Raw genomic sequence first — 7680 nt, 5'->3', positions numbered from 1 at the left:
CTTCGTCGTCGGCTGCGACTGCAATGGTCTCTGGTCCCTCCCCTGAGACTCTCCCTCCTCTCTAGCTTGTAGCTTTAGCTCAATCTCCCTCCTCCTGGCATTGTTCTGAAGCTCAGCCAATGTTTTGTATGACGAGTTCGCCACGAACTCCCGTATATCCCTCCTCAATATGCTTAGATATCGGCTCACACGTGCCTGCTCAGTAGACACGTGCTCAAGGCAAAATAGTGCCCTCTCATGAAACATCCTCGAAATCTCTGTCACAGTTTCTGTCTTCTGCTTAAGAGACATAAACTCATGGGCTAATCGTTCCCTCTCCACCTGGGGAACATACTCATCTCGGAACAATCGTGTGAACCTCTCCCATGTCACTGCAGCATGATCTGCAGGAGTAAAGCTAGCAGTCACGAACTTCCACCCGTTCTCCGCTCCCAAGCGAAGCTGGTTCAGCGCATACCGAACTCTCAGGTGCTCTGGGCATGAACACGTATAGAAACACCCCTCAATGCCATAGATGCATCTCATGGCAACAATCGGGTCCTGTATCCCATCAAACTCTGGTGGCTTCGTGTTGCTGAACTCTCGGAACAACATCGAGTCACCTCCCTGTGGTCTAGCGGTAGCCAAAGCTGCGGTGCCTGCAGTAGCAGCAGCCTCAGTAACAACAGCGTATCTCTCATTGACTGTCTCAATCAACATGGTCTTAATAGACCCACACATCTCTGGTATAGCCTCCCTGATAGTTGCGGCCACCTCCTCATGTATGATCCTACGGATCTCCTCGTCACTGGTCCCACTACTCCCGCGGTTGTGGCGTGTAACCACCATAATGTCTCTGAAACACAACACGAAAATCATCAGAGACTAGCTCAAGCATACACACACTCGATTACCCGACTCTACATGCTCCTTAGCATCCTAAGGATTCTTACTTGGGTCGCATACAGATCCGGTGCTTTCAGTACTATGGGTCCAATACTACCTTCCACACCAACCCGCAGTCGTCCCAAGTCCTCATCCTAGGATCCTAATTCATAGTACTCTATCCCTCACTGATCTCAAACTACTCTCTCGGTAGATTCCTCAATGCACTTCTAGGTATCTCTCCTATATTGCTCAAAGCTCTCCCTAAAGATTCTTGTTATGTTTCTCCTTACTAAGATCAATTAGCAGAGAAGATCACTCAATAGCATAACCTAGGCTAAGGCATCATGAATCAGGCAACTCTAGTCCTAATTTATGAAATACCTAACCTATCCCCTAGCATGCAACTGTAATGTCTCATAAGTATCTTGTAACATAGCAAGTGATGGTATTTTGGGAAATCACCGTTCGGGCTCTGGCTGATTATATACACTGCTCCGTCTCGTTTTCTCTTTAAAACTCATACTCAATTTTAGAAAAATCATCTCTTTTCAGAAAAATCGTCTCAAGCCTTTAGTTTGAGTCCAGACATACCCGAGGGTACGTCTGAATCCCTCAAACCAAGGCTCTGATACCAACTTGTAACACCATAAATTTTCAAACAAAATTTTCATTTTCAAAATCACATAATTCTTAATATCATATCTCAAAAACCCCCAAATTGTCAAAATGTCAAAAACCCAAATTCATAAATTGTTTGATAAAATTCAGGTCCTCAAAACATAAACTCCATCTCGTGTGTACAATCAAGCCGGCGCCTTCCCGCGATCCTGAGAAGTACCTGGAACACATATCATATAACACGGTAAGCACAAAGCTTAGTGAGTTCCCCAAAATACCACACACATCTCATTAGCCTCTCATGGCTATATCTCGATAAAGACCCTCCGATCAATGTGTCTTAGTGGAGACCTTCCAATCCCACAACTCGGGTTGGACCCTCCGGTCCTAACTCAATAAAGCTCGGGATAATACACATCATAAATCACAAAGACATAATGCATGATATCATATAACTCAAAATAAGCATACAAGACCCTCTAGTTACACAATGTTACCACTCAGGCAAGTATAGTGAGAAGACTCACCTCGTAAGTAAGCAAGTAAGCCTCGTACCCCTCGAACAGTCTAATCTCCGCCTCCAAATTGAAGCTAGCACAGAGAAACACTTGATCCACAAGCCTCTTCTCGTTCCAAAGCTTGATGCTCTTCACACCTCTTCCAAATGTGCACTAAAACACCCAAAGTTAGCTTCTCTCTCTCTCTCTCTCACATAAATGGATACACACGTTAGGGTTTCTCACAGAGGGTTGGGATGATAAGGGAGGCGGAAATGAGGGCTTAAGGTCCTTTAAATAGGACACAAACCCTGAAAATTAGGGTTTTCTTACCCACCTCCTACTCGTCGAGTCAGGGACCTCTAACTCGTCGAGTAACTCTAAGAATTCCACGACCATTACACTCTCTACTCGGCGAGTTGGTGCTCCCAACTCGTCGAGTTGCCCTGCCAAAATGAATGAAATTAATTAAATAATATACCTGAGACTCGGGATGTTACACTTGTTTGAAATAATTTGGTAATTGGGTAATTATTCTTTATGGATCAATAAAACAAACTAGGATGAAACTATAATTGAATGATGTCTTGAAAGCATCCACTAAAATTTAACTACTATAAAATCCTCTTTATGGATCAATAAAACAAACTAGGATGAAACTTTAATTGAATTATGTTTTGAAAGCATCCACTAAAATTTATAAGTAGAAGTAAAGATATTATTTTAATATTGAAATTTAGTTTATATATGATTACACTTTAGGTTTGATATTTATTTAACCTTATTAACCAACTTATAATTATTATTAGAATATTTATTATTTTGATATAATAACATAAATTGATACTTAATTTTGTATTTTTTTTCTCAGCACCCATGTATTACAAGGGATACTATCATCGTTTATCAAAATACATTGTTATTTCGCGAGGACCCGTTCCAACATCGAACACTCGACAAAATCCGGAACCGGTAGAACCGGCGGTCCGGTTCGGTTCTTAGTTTCGGCCAAAGTCGGTTCCCGGGTTGGGTCCGAGTCAGGCCGGTTCGGTTCCTTTGCTCATCCCTATATAAAACCATCTAACTTGTTTTGTTTTTTAAGGTTTATTTTTATTACTAAAGCACAAATTATCATTTTTGAAATTACTATGATGTTTATTTATGAGTTGATGAAAACAAAATTAGTGCCAAATCTACAAGTGGATTTTTCAAGATTTCTTTATCCACCATGAATGTTAACGGAGAAAGAAACTGACTGACCTCTATAGCCATGAGAGTACTTGTCCTTTTTCCTCTTGAAAGCTGGTTTCAAAAAAAAAAAATACAAAACACACTAGGATGAAACTTTAATTGAATGATGTATTGCACTAAAATTTATAAGTAGAAGTAAATATATTATTTTAATATTAAAATTTAGTTTATATATGATTACACTTTAGGTTTGATATTTATTTAACATTATTAACCAACTTATAATCATTATTTGAAAGACACTACAATTTATCATTTTTAAATATTTACAAAATATTCTTTGGGTTGTTTAAGTTAATCTAAAATTTATATTCAAGTTGACCCTGTAATGTTATATTTAAATTAATTGTTGAAGTATTTTATACAAATTGTTCAAAAGTTAAAGTTGTAGTTTTAAAATGATAATGGTTTACATTCAACAATATATTAAAACTAATAAATTATATATACTATTAATCCTTAAAAACATGGTGAACAGGAAAGTTTCACGTTTCTCATTTCCGCCACACTTTTTCCTTCATTTGCTACTTTTGCCACACCCCTACTTTTGGCACACCAGTTGCTATTTAATAATTTGGCCAACCGACTATTTGCTTCTTTTCTATTCGCCGCTACTTTTATTTTTAATATATTTTTTTTACAGACCGCCTTGAAAATTTTGTGATAACGATCCTTCTTCTCTCTTTATCTCCACGAAAACCCATCGTTATCTTCTCTTCCTCAAAGCCTCCGGCGTTTTCCTTTCTTGCATCACCAGCCGTCTGCGAACCATGAGTCGCCCCTCTTCTCTGATTTTTCCTCTGATTTCGATTTTCCAGCACCAATATCACCGACCATCACTCATATCATCACTGGTACCATTGATTCTGCCGCCACCGACAGAGATGCTTCTTTTTGGGTTCTATTCAGCGAGGGTTGGTGTAGAACCGGATATGTCCTTTGATTTCGGTTGCCGTGATTACGCTCTGTGATGCTGATTGTGAATCGACATACTAGAAACTGAGAATCCTAGACCTCAAATTAGGTTTTTCTATTCCTGCCACCATCTTCTTTACAAGATTTGAGAAACATCAATACGTTTCTTTCATGGTGGGGTTTTCATGTCTTCCTTTTTTATGTTTTCATCACCAAATATTTTAGCTAACATGTTATTTATGATTTTTTTAAGGTTTTTATTGGATTTTTGTTGAAATAGGTAAAGGACGGACTGTATATGACATCTCATTTTCCAGGTTGCAGATTTGCAGTTGTCATTGAAAGAGGTTAGTCAAATATCACTCTGTTTTACAATTGATATTCGATTCGTTGAAGTGACTTTGAATGTGTTGTCGCCATCTGGTAAATCGTGTGCTTGGTCACCATCCGGTAAATATTTAGCAACTGCAAGTTTTGATGCCGCCACTGCTGTTTGGGAACAGAATGGAAGTGACTTTGAAGTCAGCCATCTAGAAACCCTCCACGCCGTTATCACCACCGATGCAACCATGGACCATGAGTTCATAACGTTTTCAACGTTACTGTTCTTTAAGCCCTATGCGCCCCTGTACGCAAGCAACGAATTCTAGCCCTAAGCATCACCGTTGCTCTCAATTTCAGGGCTTAAACCCCTCTCAGCGCTTCTGATTGGAGATGGAGGGTAGCGAAAACTGAACACAATTCAGTAGAAAATGTATTATTCAGGTTCTGCTATTGGGTAAACCTTCACCTACCGTCTTCTCCTTTCTTCTTCACCAGTACTAATATTTTTTATTTCGGCTTTCGAAGTATGTATACATCTATCTTTTCCTTAATTTTTTTTTCTTCAAAAAACTGGTACTGTAGGGCTTTTGAGTTCATATCCCACGAGTTAGGGACTTTTTGTATGTGCTTCTTGAAAGTAATCGTTTCTAAATACATGAAAATTTAAACAGAATTGTGTGACTTCTCAAGGAGATAGACCTGCTCAGGCATTGATGCTATGGAAGCTGCTTTACGGCAACAACTTGAAGAGTATTTGGGCACATTCATTTGAGGAATTAGAAGGTTCATCTTCAAATCTCAACCTCATCATTAAAGGTGTTCTTCCTTTGGTAACATCAGTCATCTTATTATCAACTTTTTTCTAGGTTTAAACAAATAAAAGGATGTTTCCTGATGGAAAAATGGTGGCTGTGAAGATTAGAAGGTCATCAACAGAAGCATGGAAAGATTATATTTATCACTTGCTTTCAATTTTGGGATCAAAGATTCCCACCAACAGCTTTTATGGTCTCCAGTACTATCCAGAGGTAAATGAATTAAATTCTTGGAAATTGTTTATGAATATTGCTCTTTTTTTAGTAATATTCAGAGGAAATAATCTCAGGGGATGTTATTGTTTCATTCATCATTTCTTTGTTGAATGTGATCTATGACAGAAAGATTTAAAAGTTGAAGCCGAAAAAACTCTACCCTTTTAGCCAGGTAATTTATATTTAACATCAATATGTTTTAGTTTTAGATAATAAAATAATATATTTTACATAATTCTTAAATCTTTTTGTTTCCTAATTTTATAGGTGGCAAATTAGTCATTCAGTTGGCTCAGAGTCTGCTTACAAACACATGGACACAGAGTGGAGTTCCTTTTATCCATCAGCAGCTTCAGCTAGAAAATAGGGTGAAAATAAAGGAAAAGAAAATGAAAATTTTCAAAGAGAAGAATGGTTTGGGCGTATGATGAGATTTAGAAATGATGCAATTATTATTTTGAGTATTATATGCCTTCAACTTCCATTTGAATTAGCATATGCACATTTGTGTGAAAGCATCGGATCTGCTGTGTTAAAGTAAGTCTTTTATTATTTTTTCCAATTTGGTTCATTTTCCATTTCTTGATTATAAGTGCAGTAAATAGCACTGTATTTTCAATTAACAGTTTTCCCCGGTTTTCTTAAATTTGTTTTTTTTTTCAAAAAAGAAACACCAACTACCAATGTACTTTGAATTTTATCTTGTCACTTGAAGAGTGAATTAGTCGAGTCCTGGAAAATAAGACATGGGTATGTAAGCAAAAAAGAAAACTATTTTTAAAGATGTATTTTCATTGAATCTTTTACATTTGTGATTACTTTTTAAATGATTTGCCAACGAATGGAGTTGTTATAATGTATCAAATTGTACACCATATTCTATTATGTTTTTATTTTCAGGTTTGGGCAGATGATGGTCATAGTGATGATTGGCGTTGTGTGCAGCCTTTAGGCGAATCAAACAGGTATCCAACACTCTTTCTGTTAACATTTTCGGGAATGCTAAAATTTAATGAATTAATAATTACAATGATTTTACATGCACGTATAGTAATATTTGATTACTAATATAATTATTTAAAATAATTTAAAATTAGTTTTGGTGACATTTGCAGTGATGATCTTACCATTAAGGTGTAGGATGTGGATATTATAAGTTCGCCATCTGGTGATGGCAATGCATCTTGGTAAGATAAGATGATTTCTTTTCCTTTTTTAAAAAAAAAAAAACTGATTTCCTGTTATGTATTTTGTTGAATAAAAATAACCATATATTAAAACTGTGTACTGTGTATGGGTTACATAATGGGATTGATTTTTGGTTGTTGAGGTGGATGGTGCTTTGTATAACTTGCTCCTCAAGAAGGAAAAAGCTCATGATATGGACATAAATTCGATGCAATGGAGCTCTACTGTAAGTCAAAAAATAGCAACGTACTTTTGTTTATTTGTTTATTACATTTATTGCAATATGCTTTCATTTCTTTATGCAGAAGCTGGTGTTCGATAACAACTACGAGACTTCAAAAATGCTGAAGGCCATGCAGGAAATGGAAAACAAATATGACGAACTTATCAACAATCTGAAAAAAGATATCAAAAACCTCCCTGAAGACAAACATCCGTACGTGTAATATGTTTGTTTGTTTTATAATCTTTTGATATGTTGCGTTCAACTACTTCCATTCCTAAATTTCTATATAAGACCTATCCAAAAATCTCCTGTATGTTAAATATATCTTCATCAATATAATGGTATGTTGCAGTACATACCTGAAAGAACAAAAAAAAAATATGAATCAGAGCCAACGGGCGCACATGATTCCCATCTAGTTATGTATAATATGTTAAAAGTTAAAAAAACATAACTTTATAAGTAGAAGTAAAGATATTCTTTTAATACCGAAATTTAGTTTATATATGATTACACTTTACGTTTGATATTTATTTAACCTTATTAACCAATTATAATTATTATTAGAAAGAAATTGGAAAGTCATGGGAGTTTCAAATGAATGTGATGAAAGGAAAAATGCATGGGAGTTTCAAATGAATGTGGTGAAAGGAAAATGCTTCATTTATAATATAGTATGATATGATATTATATGATATGATGATATGTAGATGTAGATGTTAGGTGTCTATTGTGTTCATTTTGATTTGCATTTTTTTTTATT

At 36.2% G+C, this 7680-nt stretch overlaps 1 long non-coding RNA gene across 7 annotated transcripts; it reads left to right on the top strand.

The window, feature by feature from the left end:
* The first annotated feature begins 3863 nt into the window (after window positions 1-3863).
* LOC145132500 (uncharacterized) lies at window positions 3864-7221 on the top strand. 7 transcript variants are annotated; one of them, XR_013718099.1, is made up of 11 exons: window positions 3864-4322; window positions 4429-4495; window positions 4611-4926; window positions 5144-5255; window positions 5339-5500; window positions 5578-5675; window positions 5771-6040; window positions 6404-6468; window positions 6619-6690; window positions 6834-6917; window positions 6997-7221. It is a non-coding gene; the product is annotated as an uncharacterized LOC145132500 (long non-coding RNA). The 7 variants fall into 7 exon arrangements; XR_013718102.1 differs by having other exon boundaries at window positions 3865-4322; window positions 4466-4495; window positions 5630-5675; XR_013718100.1 differs by having other exon boundaries at window positions 3865-4322; window positions 4652-4926; window positions 5630-5675.
* The last annotated feature ends 459 nt before the right edge of the window (window positions 7222-7680 follow it).

The sequence above is a fragment of the Lactuca virosa genome, chromosome 8 (assembly GCF_052849685.1).
Source record: "Lactuca virosa cultivar CGN04683 chromosome 8, Lactuca_virosa_CGN04683_v6, whole genome shotgun sequence".
Lineage (NCBI taxonomy): Eukaryota > Viridiplantae > Streptophyta > Magnoliopsida > Asterales > Asteraceae > Lactuca > Lactuca virosa.
This window is presented reverse-complemented; position numbering and strand designations above follow the sequence as displayed.